Source organism: Salvia splendens, chromosome 6 (assembly GCF_004379255.2).
Source record: "Salvia splendens isolate huo1 chromosome 6, SspV2, whole genome shotgun sequence".
Taxonomy (NCBI): Eukaryota; Viridiplantae; Streptophyta; class Magnoliopsida; order Lamiales; family Lamiaceae; genus Salvia; species Salvia splendens.
The window spans coordinates 369,220-385,377 of NC_056037.1; the positions used below are offsets into that span (position 1 = coordinate 369,220).

At 33.5% G+C, this 16,158-nt stretch overlaps 1 long non-coding RNA gene and 2 pseudogenes across 1 annotated transcript; 1 reads left to right on the top strand and 2 right to left on the bottom strand.

Moving 5' to 3' along the window:
• Positions 1–7,496: 7,496 nt before the first annotated feature.
• Positions 7,497–9,874, top strand: LOC121809812 (annotated as a pseudogene).
• Positions 9,875–11,154: 1,280 nt separating this feature from the next.
• LOC121809815 lies at positions 11,155–13,640 on the bottom strand. Its single transcript, XR_006052308.1, has 4 exons — positions 12,384–13,640; positions 12,174–12,300; positions 11,420–12,057; positions 11,155–11,272 (listed from the first exon to the last, which is right to left on the bottom strand). It is a non-coding gene; the product is annotated as an uncharacterized LOC121809815 (long non-coding RNA).
• Positions 13,641–14,074: 434 nt separating this feature from the next.
• Positions 14,075–15,260, bottom strand: LOC121809813 (annotated as a pseudogene).
• Positions 15,261–16,158: the final 898 nt, after the last annotated feature.

The following is a 16,158-nucleotide window of genomic DNA, read 5'->3' on the forward strand; positions in this document are numbered from 1 at the left end:
TGAGGTGGAATATGCATGCATAATATTATCCATTGCCCCTACATTTTTAGTGCGCATATTTTTTTTTATAAAAGTTACTCCTACTAATCTTATTATAATTTTATTAAATTCTAGTTTATTCTATAAATTTAAACAATTATTAGAAAAATTAAAAGAATTAAATTTATTCTCAATTATGTTATGATAAAAATTTGAGATCATCTATTTGTAATATATGTAATGCATAATTTGAATCTTTGTTTTCTTTATGAATAAACAACAACTATTTATTTATTACCGGTGACGTTCACATATTATTTATAGACTATCAACTTCAACATAAAAAAATCGAAACTTCATAAATTTTCTAACCACTACTTCCCATGTTCCATTGAAGATGACTCATTTTCCTTTTTGGTTTGTCTCAATCAAGATGACTCGTTATTAAAAATGGAAACATCTTTATTTCTATTTTATTCCATCTCTCTTACTTTACTTTCTCCACTTAACACACAAAATAAAGTTACATAAAATCTCGTGCCGCCCAAAAAAGAGGTCATCTTCCTTGAGACAGAGGGAGTAATAATTTTTAAAGTTACGGACATACCAAAATTTGACCAAATATCATAGTTTCGTGGCCGTTTGTCCTTTTTAATTATAAATATTAGTTATTAGTTTTGTCGAAAAATAACACCCTATTTTAGGGATGTCAATGCAGCCCGCAACCCGTTGGCTTACCCGAATAACCCGCCAAATTTATTGGGTTAGGGTTGAAAATTTCTAGTCCGATAAAATTACAACACGATTAGCCTGCACCCGATAAACCCGCAACCTGTTAGGGCCAGACCCGAAAACCCGATGGGCTGCCCCGAAAACCCTATAAAATTTCTATTGTTCTATTTGTTTGACTCCTAATTGGACAATTTCATTGATTATTTTTATAATATAGATAACTAAAAAAATAACATTCAATTTTATATTAAACATATAAATTATATATTAAATTTTTATTAATATAATAATAAATAAATAAATTAGAAACTTCTAATTCATTAATAAATATTTAAATTGGTAAAATATGTTTTAAAACATGCTTTAAAATATTTAAATTTATGTTTATTTTACACAAATCTCAAATATTAGTATTTGATCATGTTTGTGTTTGAGTTTAAGTATATACCTCAAATTTATCATAATTAAATATTTATATTTTATAAATATAACTAATTTTCGTCGTTATTCATTGGATTGATCGCATGTTAATTTTATCGGTAGCAACCCGATTAACCTGTTGAGCCAGCCCGAAACCCGAGCGTTTAGGGTTAGGGTTGAACTTTTATAACCTGAAGGCCCGCACCCGATTGATCCGCAATCCGAGTAGGGTTGGCCTGAAACCCGGTGGGCCGGCCCGATTGACATCCCTACCCTATTTCGACTCAAATATGAGTTTTAAGAATATTATGGAAAGTGAGTAGAAAAAAATTGGAGAAATAAGAACTAAAATGTTAAGTACTTACTGAATTTCCACAAAAATAGGAATGTGACAATTCTCGGAAGATATATTCACATTTATTGCAATTATTTATTTATTTATTTATTTATTTTTAAATAGGCATTTATTTATTTATGTTAAGATTGAGTGAGTACGTCGGTTTGAAAGTGAAGCCATGCACCAGAAGACAAATATACTACTCGAAGCCCACAATTCTCGTGAAAAAGCTTTGGACACAAATCAACCAACAATAAACATTCAACCCATAATATCTAAATATACCCCAACTCTCATAATTTTTACAAACTAAAATTATTATTATTATTATTATTATTATTGCTTTCAAAGGGAGTATATATAATCGATAAAACGCGATTCACTCTTGATCACATTTTCAATACGTGATACTATACTAAGTAAAATATAAAAATGATTAAATAGTTCCTTGCACAGTACGATTTGATTGAGTCAGCTAAAAGTCGAAACGTTGCAATTAAAAGGGAGTACTAATTTAATAAGTTGATTAACTGAAAATTAATTAAATAACCACGTATTAAAGTATGAAGTAAGCACCGATGTCATGAAAATTGAAAAATTGGCACGAAATTGAAAATTTTAGATTGAAAATTGGAACGATGGGATTCAGAGGAACACAATCTTATTTTCGATCCACATATATATTAGACATGTTTGAAACAGCTCGATCGAACATATTCCGATAACATTTTTGTATTTATTAAAATTTGTATTTACAAATTTTAATGAAAGTTTAGGCCACTTCCTTTACTTTTACAACTTTAACGAAAGTTCATACCATCTTTTATACTTATTCTTTAAAGGGTGAGTATGTCATATTTGCAAATGTATGATACTCCTAGTCACCTACATAATTTATTATTTTATGAAAATAAAGAAAGAATCTTATCCTAGTGGGAACATGCATGAATATATGATAGTCTTCATCAACCAAACAAACAATATTAATGGGGTAACGTTTGGTAAAACAACTATTCATTTTTCCCTTTTTCTTGATGCATCATTTTCCACTCTTCTTTATTTCTTTCTTTCCAAATCCCATTTTCAAACTGAAACGCTATTTAATTCATATTCCATTCCCCCTATCCCCTTCTGGATATAATGTTTTATCACTTATTCTATTTCTTTGATTTCGTGTGTATCTGTTTTCCATGAAAATGAATTATATATGTGTATGATTATGTACTTTGTTTTTCTAAAATTACTTTGCCAATCACGAAAACACACAAGAGAATACCCACCAATACAAGTGAACTAAAAGCAAAAACAAAACAAGCAACGTCAATAAATGAAGGATCAAATAAATAAAAATGGCAAAAACCAGAAAACCCACGAAGTAGCCAACAACTGAACTACGTTAGTTACTTAGTCGATAGTTTTCGAAAATTTAACTACGTTTCGCCAGTCGACATCTACTAGGGAAATTAAAAGCAAAAAAGATTTAGCCAACTTACCAAAATGTTTGACACATCATCGTACATCGTACATGAGGGTGTCATGAGAGTGTGGCAAAACCGCCTCACGTCGATCCACCTTTCTCCGAGGCTAGTGGTTGGTTAATTAGACATTTACTAAAAAATGTAAATTAATTAGAAATATATATTATGTCTAGACATTAAATTTATCATAAAAATTACTCTCAATTTTGACTTTCCAATAGATACATATAGTCGACATTTTGAGGATGGAATATTCCTTAAAACTCCAAAGTCTAACATAGTAGTAGTGGTGGTGGCAGGAACACATATTCCGTTTCTTCACGCTACAATAAAATTGAAAATGCAAATTATTTATAGATATATTTAGCATAAAAGCATAACCAGTCCCTTTCATTGTCTCTCTCAATTTCTCTTACCTTAAGTAATTTTGTGGACGAGAATAAGGAAAGATTAAGGAGAAATGTATATCCATATATATATAAAAGTATATGACATCAATCGAACCCATAGAGAATTTGCAGAAATCCCAGTTTCTCAAAGACCTATATAGTTTACCATCAAAACCAAAAATTGAAGAAGATAACATTTTTCCCACTATTTATATGAGGTTTAGAAACCCTTAATAACTAAAGGAAAACAAAGAAATACTTATACAACAAAAATAGGAGAAAATTCGGAAAAATAGTAACATGACGTGTTCGCACTCTAAATGATCTCTGCCAATTCCCTAGCCTGTTTCGTATGTCATTACGAGACTGGAATAGGATAATTGACATAAAATTTAGTAAAAACATTCAAAAATTGCATGTAACTAAAATGGGAGTCATTAACAACGTGATGTCATCACCTACTAAGATTTCCCCATTTGGAAAGTGGAAGATGAAGAAGCAAATTGCTATTTGAACACTACTTGGTATCTTGTGTTTAACAAAAAAAAGATATCAATACCACAAAAAAAAAAGATATCAATACCATAAAAAATTAAATATCTTCAAAAAAATATCCATTTTGTTGAAGAGAGTATCTTCTTGGAAGTAGCACTGATCACACCTTTATTTGGTCCACCTTATTATAGTATAATCACTGAAATCAATGGTTAATATCCGTGACACGTCTATTAATTTATAGCAATAGTGTGTACAAAACTAAAAGTGGTGTTTTATTATAAGCAAAATTACACATTATTGAAATAATGATAAGTATTATTGGTGTGAAATGTGTTGCCCCAGCAACTTTAAGCCAAGCCACCTGGAAACTTACAAGCTTGGTCTTTATCCACTTTTGATGAATAATTGAGCGGTCAAATTATATTAAAAAAATAAAAATAAAAAATTAATTGATTGTGGGCCATTAGCAATATATGTCTATACTCTTCAGATATAGGTCTAGAAAAAAAATAAAACATATCGAATTTTATAAATACTTTTCACGTTAACAAGGTTAATTAATTGAATACAAACAACAACAAAAAATAAGAATCCATAGTATTATACACAAACACAACCGCACGCAAAACAACATTGAAATCAATACATAAATAAAAATAAATATTATTTAAAACTACTAATTCTACATAAGAAAAGCAGTAGATAAATATAAGAAATTAAACAAAAACAAAAGGTTAATAGACGCATTGACGTTACTATAAACACTGAGATAAAAAAACAGTTAAAGGATATTTTTTTAATGCAATTAGGACACTAATTTGTGGTTTTCAATATACCGTCGACACTTTAAAAACGTCCTTATAATTAGTGCCCTAACTAAAATTAGAGGGCGCAAATTGAAACTTCGTAAAAAAGGACAAAACTAAGTTAATTTATCTTTCATTTAAGAATGCTTTCTTTTGCGTCATAAGTTGTTTTTTTTCAAAATTTCCAACGCAAAGTATAATTACTTTATAGGACAAAACAACGAATCTAGCAAGCTTTGTCGATAGCCTCGTCTGGTCAATCTATTCTGATTTTATCACCACTAATAAGAGGTGGACATACATACTTCGTGTGGTCAATAGATTTAAGCCCCTACCTTTCTTATTTCAATTTTTCATACAATGTTTAATTTTTATCAAATTTTTTTGTAAATTGTTCTACATTATAAGCTTGTATCATTTACACGAGTCGCATTAAAAATATATTTTTGAATAATATTTTGAAAATGTATACCCTATGATTAATGTACTCTGAAATATTTCAGATATGGATCTGAAATACTCCCTCCGTCCCCGATTAAGAGTCACTCTCCCTAAAAGTCAAAGAGGTCATACATTCCACTACTTAACTCCTTTTATTACACCACACATTCAAACACTTCCTTAAAACTCATGCCCGGTCAAAGAGTGACTCCTAATTAGGGACGGAGGGAGTAGTATTCACTTAATAAGTTACTGTGAAAAACACATTTTAATCGAGAATAAATGTAGTGGTAGGGTTGAGTAAGAGAAGAATTTTGGTCTGAATAGTTAAATTAAATGATCCATGTGGATGGAGTCTAATTTCAATTTCAATAATTTCTCAATATTTGTAGTTTAGCACGTAAAAGGTGTGGCCTTCAGTCAACTGCACGAGCGGCATTCATTCATTCCTTCACGACATGTCGCCATCCCTTTGTCCCATCACTAATGTCTATTAAACTTAAAATTTTAATTTATACTCCGTAATTATTAATTGGGCAAATTCTTCTAAAATAATTACGTTTAATCAAAATTTTAAAGTTATCTGAATAATTTTAAAGTTAGGGTTTGTTTATAATTATTTTATGAGTGTAATATATATCACTGATGTTTTCCAATAAAATGACGTAATTTTCTACTATGAATGGATGACACCATTAACACGTAGTATAATTTTCACCTAAATAATCACCGTTAGATCATTGCAAATAAATCCAAATTTTATAATTTTTCTATCTAAGTTTTTTAAAACGATGTCTGATTTTCACAACTATCATATAATACAATTGCGAACAAATGCATAATACTAAGCAATTAAAGCTTGTACTTAAAAGTAGAGACATGGCCGGTGATGTTTAAAAAAACGAAAGGAACAAATTAAATGAATCGAAATAGACTAAGTTAAATGATCAATTTTGAATTCGTAAATACAATATTCGGCGGAATATTTAATTGACCAATTTTGAATTCATTCTCACGTAGTTTGTGTGTAGGTGAAGTGTAGGTGAACACGAGTATGAAAATATATATTTGGATGTTTTGACCACGTATTATATTATAGTGAACGACTTTATATTAATAATATGGTATGACACAATATCGATAACCAAAGTCTTAATATTTATTTTATCATACTAAAGTAATCAATAAAAGGCGCATAGAACTCATTAAAAAGATCAACTATACTGTTATATACACATTTAAGAGGATTAATCCATATCGCGTGGAATTACATTATTCAGTTTGCCGTTTTTAAAGTGCATATTAACATAGAAAAATGGAAAATGATTTGGTCTAGATAATGTATGCATGAAACAATAAAACTTACATGCATCTAGTTTTATTTGGCTAATTATTTTAAGGATGATTTGACCACAAATTCTTACAGTTTCATTAAATTTTAATTTTGCATATTAAATATGAATTTGTAAATTACTGCACTATTAATTTGTACCAATTTTCAACCGATCAAGATTTGGATTCTAACACCGACATAACTTTATGGAATACTTTCGTGGCACTCTCAAATATCAATCAATACGATGCCACATAGTATAAAGCAAAAAGAAGTCGTATTATATTAATTTACATAATTTCATTATAAATTCATGTTTATATTAATACGTACTCAAGGATGAAACGAGAAATGGGATGGACAAAGTAAAAATAAAAATGAATTTATTTAATTTGGTATAATACAATATTAGTATTACATTGCTTACAATATGACGTAGTTTTAATTAACATCTTATAGTACCACATAATTAAGTAAGTCAATAAATCATGTAAGAGTATGAATCATGATTGGTTGCAAAATTATAAAAAGATCAATAGCCCATCTCTGTAGACAAACTTAAAGCTTGTATGCAACATTATGATTTAATTAAAATTTAGGAATTTACAGGAAGATATATACACCTTATATCACTCAAAATTTTAAAATTTAAGCAAAATTATTAAAAATTAGAAATTAACTCGTACTATTTCATGATCTTTCATTTTCTTGTATAAATGTGTAACAATCACAAGTACTATAAACATAGTAATTCCTATTAAGATAACAAAATAGGAAATAAAACACTGTTACAAGATAGGCAGTTTAGACTTTAGATGATAACACAAGGGATTGCACACTTGGACTGCATCAAACAAAAAAATCCAAAACTTAGGAAAAAAGGAAGAAAAGAAAGCATATGCCCCGTTTGTTAATTTCCTGTGGACTTTAGGCTGAAAATGACACCAAATTGCCAAATAATATAGTTTTATTTAATCCAAAGTAAAATAATAATAATAATAATAATAATAATAATAATAATAATAATATAAAGTAGTGAGAAATGAGTGTAGAGGTGGATAGGAATTGGATATAAAAAGGGACCAATTGCTTCCCAATATTCCTATGCAATCTCCTCATTCCTTCCTTTCTAAACCATTCTTCAATCCACAATTTCCACAAAACTCTTAGAAATTGAAACACCTCTTTGTCAACTTCAATCTTTTTTCACACCAAAAACAATCAGTTTGAATTATTGCAATGGAAAAGAACACGAAGGCATCAAGATTCAACAGAATCTGTGTTTTCTGTGGAAGCAGTCCTGGTAAGAAGCCTAACTACCAGCTTGCAGCTGTTCAGCTTGGGAAAGAAATGGTAATTAATTTTTAATCCCTTTTTAAAAAAAAATTATTTTATCATTATTTTGTAGTTTTTCTAAATATATGTAGTACTATAAGTTTGTGTTGATCGTAGGTTTGTCTGTCTTTGCTCTTCTTCTGCTGCTGGTAGTTGGCTTTTCGTATACTTTGTTAAGCCAACGTTGTTTTTTTAGCTAGCTTGAACATTGTAGTGATGTTGGTGATGACCATTTGAAGTGAATAGAGTCCTTTTCTAATAAAAAAGTTGTGTAAAAGGTTGAGAGGAACATAGACTTGGTGTATGGAGGTGGAAGCATAGGATTGATGGGTTTAATTTCTCAAGCTGTGTATAATGGCGGCCGCCACGTGTTGGGGTAATAATCAATTTATTATTTTTATTTATTCTTTTATTTTTTTTTATTTTGTTATGTTTTGTTTTTTCAAACAGGGTGATTCCCAAAACTCTGATGCCTAGAGAGGTAACCATGTTATATATTTTTATATATATATATATATATATATATTGTACTAACATAATAAAATGGCATCTAATTAGCTAATTTTTAATAAATGGAGATTTCAGATAACAGGAGAGTCAGTGGGAGAAGTAAGAGCTGTTTCTGGTATGCATCAAAGGAAGGCTGAGATGGCTAGACAAGCTGATGCTTTTATCGCCCTACCTGGTGCGTATATATTGTCCGAAAATTATGAAATTCCCACAATTTCAAAAATAAATTGAAAAACGTCACAAGTCAGCCACCACATATTTTCCTCTCACATAATTGCAAATAAAATCCAAACACGATTTTTTTTTATCGGTTGATTTTTAAAGTTAGCATATGGACCGAATTATGTGGTTGGTGCTAAATTATGTAGTACTTAATATTATTTAAATATTAATTGTGGATGAAGGTGGCTATGGTACATTGGAAGAATTGTTGGAAGTCATAACTTGGGCTCAACTTGGAATTCACGACAAACCGGTATTTATTATAACTTCTCACCATTTTATACAATATTTGTAGTTATTTATGAAATAGGAAATGTGTGATGTGGTTATTTATGACAAATTATAATTCCGCGTGGAAATTTTGCTAGAAAAATGTTTTTTCTTCTTCTTCTTTGTTAAAAAGGATAAATAGAAATATCAACAATTCTAATATGAAATATAAATTGTAATTTACAGGTAGGTTTGCTTAATGTAGATGGGTACTACAACTCACTGTTGTCGTTCATAGACAAAGCTGTGGATGAAGGTTTCATTGCACCATCTGCTCGTCATATCATTGTGTCTGCCCAAACTGCCCATGAACTAATGTCGAAGCTCGAGGTACAACACAGCCCATGCATCAACTATAAAACAAATTTATGTGGACGAGAAAATAAATATTTTATTAAGATAAAATGATAAATATAGTACTCCCTCCGTCCCATAAGAATATGCACTCTTTCATTTTTAGTTCGTCCCACAAGATTATGCACTTTCTAATTTTGGAAAGTATTTTCTCTCTAATGAGGTGAGACTCATTCTCCACTAACAATACTTTAATTACTTTTTCACTTTACATCTCTTTTACTTTACCTATTTTACATTAAAACCTGTGTCGTTCCCAAAGTGCATATTTTTTTGGGACGGAGGGAGTAGTATATTACATCGATGATCATGGTTCCGATTCCGAAGGATTTAAGATGAGTGTGGAGTATTATTTTGCGGTTGGTGTTGCACGTTTTCTTTACTTCTTGTCTGTAATTAATAAATTGGTACTTAAAATGCAGGATTATGTTCCAAAACATAACGAGGATACACCAAAGCTCAAAGCTTAGTTGGGAAATGGAACAACAATTGGGCTATACCACAAGATCAGATATTGCTCGTTGACTTGGAATTTATTAAGTCTTAGGAGTAATTTATTTAGGCAAAGTACATAGGAGTATTTAATTTTGACACACATGCAAGCTAGGCCTAGGGATTTACATAGTTTAATACTCCATTGATTAAATTTAGTGGAATTTTAATTCCATTATTTTGTGCCTAGTGTTGCATTGTAATTGTTGCCTCGGTTTGATCCTTTTTGTAAAGTGATATTCTCAATTAAATTTGTTAGAAGATGTCAATTGTGTACTTGTCGCAAGGTGTATTACTTTAAATCAAATAATTTTTCATTAGATAATACTCCATGTGTGTACATATTATCACACCAAAATAATGAAAAAATTCAAATCAAAATAATACCAAAAAGTTGGAGCAAAGTAATAGGGCATTGGCGCGACATAAGTGACACACTCATTAACAAGATTAATATTGTCGCTCTAATCCTATGTTCATGTCCCCATCTTATCCAACTAATGCATTAACCAATCAATCTTCTTCATGCTTTAAAAGTATTCACATTTATTTTATCTTATAGGTTCACAATTAAGAATGCTGTGGGAGAAAACTAATAAGTCTTGCACATACATTAGTTGGATTCAAATTCTAATTTGTCTTGCAATTAAGTAGTCTTTATTTGCTTGTACTTGTTCGTACTAGAATTCTTCCTCTAATAACTCGTTCGTCCAACAAAAAATATTTTGTTATTGAAAAATAAGACTCACTTCATTAGAGCGGAAAACATATCATAAATAAATATAGACTAATTTTGGTTATGGATCAAATTGAAAAACAAAAGCATTATTACTAATTGGTCAATTTCATCCAAACTTACTATTATATGTGAACAAAGGATTCAAACTAAGAAAGATAAATAAAAGTAAAAAGATAAATAAAAGTAAGGTGCAATTTTAACTTCATATTGGTCAATCCATGAGAAAGAGAAGTATTGTCGGCAGAAAGTGATGTTGAAGTTATAGATAGTGTTGATTGGCAAGTAGGCTCTCCACTTTGTTTCATACTCATATAGTAATAATATAATTATGTAGTTGATGCCACGCATGGTTACCACCACATATGTATGTCTTAAATGGTGTTGGAGCAGGGACGGATCTATATGGCCTTCACAAGGGGCAATTGCCCCACCTAAAAAAAATTCATGTATGCTATTTTTAATAGTTAATTTTAAATTTTTTTAAATTTCCTTATTTTTGCCCCTTCTTAATGTATTAAAATATCTCTATGTATATTTTTGCCCCACCTATGTAGACTTCCTGGCTCCGTCCCTGTGTTGGAGGTTGGGTGGGTTGACAAGACTATATGCATACTTTTGACTGCTGCCGATCATTTTTGACATATATGAAATTAAAAGATTAATATCAATATTTATCATGATTATTTCCTGATCCAATACGAATAATATAATATCAGAGTCTTAGATTGGATTCAAGTCGAATTCGACTAACTCATTAATAAATAAAATTACAACAACTATTAATGTTATAATTATTTGTAATCATCAATTCAGCAAGGCAGGTCGTTGCATCAGTCAGAATGGAGGCTCCTCTGTGATGGACATATTGGGGATACTTATCTCCATAGCCCACAAGATAACTCATTTTCATAGGGTTGTTTCCCTATACAAAATCTGCCTGAAAATATGAATATATATGTATAGAGTGAGAAGAGAGTTGTAAGCAAATAATAGCCACATCTCAAATAATAACTAAGAACTATTAACATCCATTTGATTTAGTTACTGCTGATATCTATATATACATGATACTGATATGTTGTACCTGAGAGATTGCGAATTTTCGCAGATCTGACGGCCTGAAATCTCTTCCGTTACAAGACAATTTTGCTGTTCGGGACGAGAGCATGTAATTGCTGTATATGACAGCAAGAGACGGGATGCTGCAAGGCATTCCATTGACTTATCCATACTAAACCACCTGCATATGTGATAGGATTGATAATCTTATCGAGGAGATTAGAGCACCGATTTGTGGAAGTATGTGATGAAAAATAGAAAAATAAACCTAGTAGCAACTAGGTCAAGCTTTGGGGTTTCGAGAACTGAATTTTATTTCATATTTCTCGATGTCTTTGACCTCTAATGGATCCTAGTATTTATAGGATCCGGACCCTGCTTGATTCGACTCTACGATTCGGGAAAGAATCAAGAAGAAAACCCGAAAAGATTTATATAAATCCTATTCTAAAACAACGTTGAAAACATATCTAAAGTAAAAGATAATCATAAAGATTTGCTACTTAAAACTATAATCCTTGTATCTTGCTCGGCAAGTCTTCTTCCTCTTGGACCGAGCGGAGGCCGCGACCGCTTGGCTCAATTGTCTCAGCTGCTGGGCTGCTCTTCTCGGTTGTTATTCGTGGCTCGCGTGATGCCGCTGTTGGAGGCGTATCGGAGTCCCTATCAATATGTAATATTGAATTTAACATTATAAGCCCACACAAGTTTGTATTTGCTCGAGACTCGTCGATGAAACGAGTTGAAGAACAAAACAAGCATATGAGAAGGAAGATTACTGTGTGTTGTTCTGCTAGTCGTAGCAGTTGGCGATTTGGGTAACAGACCACACATGACTGCTTCTGCCGATTCTCTGTACCTGTCGAGGTCCTTCGATCCGAAGAAGGAGACTCGAGACAGCAGAACCTGCAGGAAGGTGCTTTGTTACTTTTTGGACAGTCAATAAAGCCTATTGAAATGAGAAATCGGAAAGCAGAGATGAAACGTACCTGAGCTCCCGCCAGCTTGTTGTCCCAGCTAAACCAATATCAAGAAATGGTACATAGGTGTTTCAAAACAAGAACAACACACAAAAATTGGCTAGCCAACTCTCCTATTGTGCCTTCCCTCTCACCTCTCTCCATAATTACACGGTATTGTGCGCATGCTATCTAATATAAATGCATTTTCCTCTCATCTCTCTCGCCTATCTCTATGCATCTTCTTCCCCAACTCTCTCTGCAGATTTTCCTTAAACATGTATACTTTGTTTTTATTTTCTTTGATTTGCAATGTATATTTAGGGTAAGCTAATAACTACGGTTTGTAGTATAAAACATGTTCTCTGCATTTCATTTTGTATTTCTAACTTCAAATTAAAGATTAAGATGATTCATTCTCTAGTAGAAGAAGCCTTTCTTTTTTTTTTACAAAATTAAGAACTAATTGTGGTTATTTTTTTTTTAGGTTTGGTTGGAGGTGGAAATGGAGTAACTGCCTTTTGCATTTCTGCGAAAGAGAAGCCATTGAAGAAGAAATTCAAGCAAGGAAGATTCCCTTGCAATCACGTTGATTGTCCCCATTTCCGCAGGAACAGCAAACTGCCCATTACGGAGCACTGGAAGGGCTTCCATGGTGTCAAAAGCAACCGCCCCAGTGATTTCTGCAATCACGGCGGCAACTACAAGCTAGATCCTCATCCGTGCAGATTTATGGACCCATGTCCGTGGAAGGGGATTTAACATCAAGAGAATCCTATGCGCGGTTGAAGAAGCAATACTTTCAAAAGAAGAAAGAGAAGTACCAGAGGGAGGAGGAGGAGGAGAGGGAGGAGTAGTTACTTTTGCTTTTGTTTGTAAAATGTTTAGGCCTCGTTTGCATATGTTTAGGCCTCGTTTTTTTAGCTTTCTAATTTGACGCTCTCTGTTAATTTGTGTCTATTTGAATCTGAGCTTAGGTTTCAATCATGCTCTTGGCGTTTTGTTAATCTATGCGATTTTTACTTAATGACATTAAGTAAAATAACCCAAGAAACAAGGGTTACTCCCCAATAAAATGTCATTAAGTAAAAATAGCATAGATTAACAAAACAACGAGAGCATGATTGAAACCTAAGCCCAAATTCAAATAGGCACAAATTAACAGAGAGCGTCAATTAGAAAGCTAAAAAAACGAGGCCTAAACATATCTAAACGAGGCCTAAACATTTTACAAACAGAAGCAAAAGTAACTACTCCTCCCTCTCCTCCCCCTCCTCCCTCTGGTACTTCTCTTTCTTTTTTTGAAAGTATTGCTCCTTCAACCGCGCATAGGATTCTCTTGATGTCAAATCCCCTTCCACGGACATGGGTCCATAAATCTGCACGGATGAGGATCTAGCTTGTAGTTGCCACAGTGATTGCAGAAATCACTGGGGCGGTTGCTTTTGACACCATGGAAACCCTTCCAGTGCTCCGTAATGGGCAGTTTGTTGTTCCTGCGAAAATGGGGACAATCAACGTGATTGCAAGGGAATCTTCCTTGCTTGACTTTCTTCTTCAATGGCTTTTCCTTCGCAGAAATGCAAAAGGCAGTTACTCCATTTCCACCGCCAACCAAACTAAAAAAAATAACCACAATTAATTCTTAATTTTGTAAAAAAAAGAAAGACTTCTTCTACCTAGAGAATGAATCATCTTAATCTCCAATTTGAAGTTAGAAATACAAAATGAAATGCAGAGAACATGTTTTATACTACAAACCGTAGTTATTAGCTTACCCTAAATATACATTGCAAATCAAAGAAAATAAAAACAAAGTATACATGTTTAAGGAAAATCTGCAGAGAGAGTTGGGGAAGAAGATGCATAGAGATAGATGAGAGGAGAGAGAGATGAGAGGGAAATGCATTTACAGAGAGCCTTGGACGGGCTCCACTCCAACTGATCTATAGCCTTCATTTGGTCACCATACTCGAGGATGGACCATGACAACACTGTGGCAGTGTGAAAGCCATGGGAAAACCAAACTTCATATGATCACCAGCATCATACATTCCCTTGGAAAGATCCAAATTTGCCTCCAAGGAATCTGGTTATCCTCCAGCTTCCCTGCTTCAGAATTGAACAAGAAACCCCACTATCAACTAAGAACCACCTCAAATCTCAACAAAATAGTCTATTCCCAACTCCAGCATTATCATTTCTTTAGCATATAAAACAAAATTAGTCAAAATTTCATCTTTCTTGAGTCTTCATAATTGAATTAGAAATCTCACTAGTAACTAAGAATAACCTCAAATTTTAAGAAACTATCCACTCCCAATTGCAGCATTATCTTTCTTGAGTCTTCATAAACCTTTGAACTAGAAATCTCACTGGTAACTAGAATAACCTCAAATTTTGAGGAACTATACACTGCCAATTGCAGCATTATCTTTTCTTAGCATATAAATCAAATTATTCCACATGTCATCACCAAAATTACCTCAGATCTCAAGAAACTAATCAGGAGCTAAAGCCACTGTCATTTATCAAACAAGAACTCATAAAAAGACACAGAAAGAGAGCGAGAGAGAATGTACATTTTTGTATGTCGAGAAACTGGGTTGCAACCTTGAGAGCATCAGCATATTTCTTGTCAATGGCGCCGGGAGGGCCAGGAACAGGGGCAGGTCCAGAGTCAGATTTGTGAATCTTGGATCTAACAGTGAAGAAAACAGCCAAAGCCACAACACCCAAAACTATGAAGGCTATAAACCAACTACACCACCCTTTCGAACTACTCTTCTCCCCCATTTTCTACCAGAGAGAGAGGGAGATGAGAAATGTATGTCTTCCCAACTGCAAAAGATTAGATTTTGACAAGACCCAAGTTCTTGAAATCTCTAAAATTCAGCAAATATTTGATAAACGAGGGAAATGAAGATGCGGATGCACAAGTAGTAGTAATTTTTAGTGTCAATAGCCCAGCCACAAATTCCTCCTGCCACATCATCAGAATTAAAAATCATCCTGCCACATCATCAGGACAAATAAATAGCTCAGCAATAGCCTAGCCACATCACCCCTAATTATATAAAACAAATAATTGACAATCACACAAAATACGGAATTAAAAGTACGACACATATACAAGAAAATTCAATAATATTATTTAAATTTAAAAAAATACAATAAAAAAATAGGTAAATTAAAAAAAATTACATTATTTAAAAAAAAAACACGACCTCCGCCTCACTCCTCGTCTCTGTCGCCCCCCTCGCTACCGTCACCGTCGCCGCCGTCACTGCCTCTGTATCCGCCGGAACCCCCCGGATCTCAAATCGTCACGCATGCTCACGAGCATTGCGTGAAGAAAACTCTTCTCCTCGGGGTCCGTCGCCGTCCGCCATTCGGCTAACGTCTTGGTCATCTGAGCGCGCGTTTGTTGACGCGCGAAGAATTTGAGATCCTCTGTCGACTGGCCAAGGGGGATGCCGACTGTACCTCTTCGGACCCCCCGGCGCCCCCCTCGCCTCCCGTTGCGCCCACCTTTGACCAACCGGGCGAGTGCGGCGAGCAAACGCGGGAGGGGACGGGAACTCATGTGCATCCTCGGGGAGGTCGTGAGAACCGCCGCTGCTGCCGCTGTAATCACCGGTATAGTTCAGTCGTTGCTTCTTCGGCCAGCCAGCGTCGACACCTGCTCGGAACTTCTCGGAGTCGTTCAGCACCTCGTAGCAGTTCGAGTAGGTGAACTCCTTATACAACCCGGGCTAGGGGAAGGCTTTCTCCGCTATCCTCCTGCAGTCATCCTCCGTTTGGC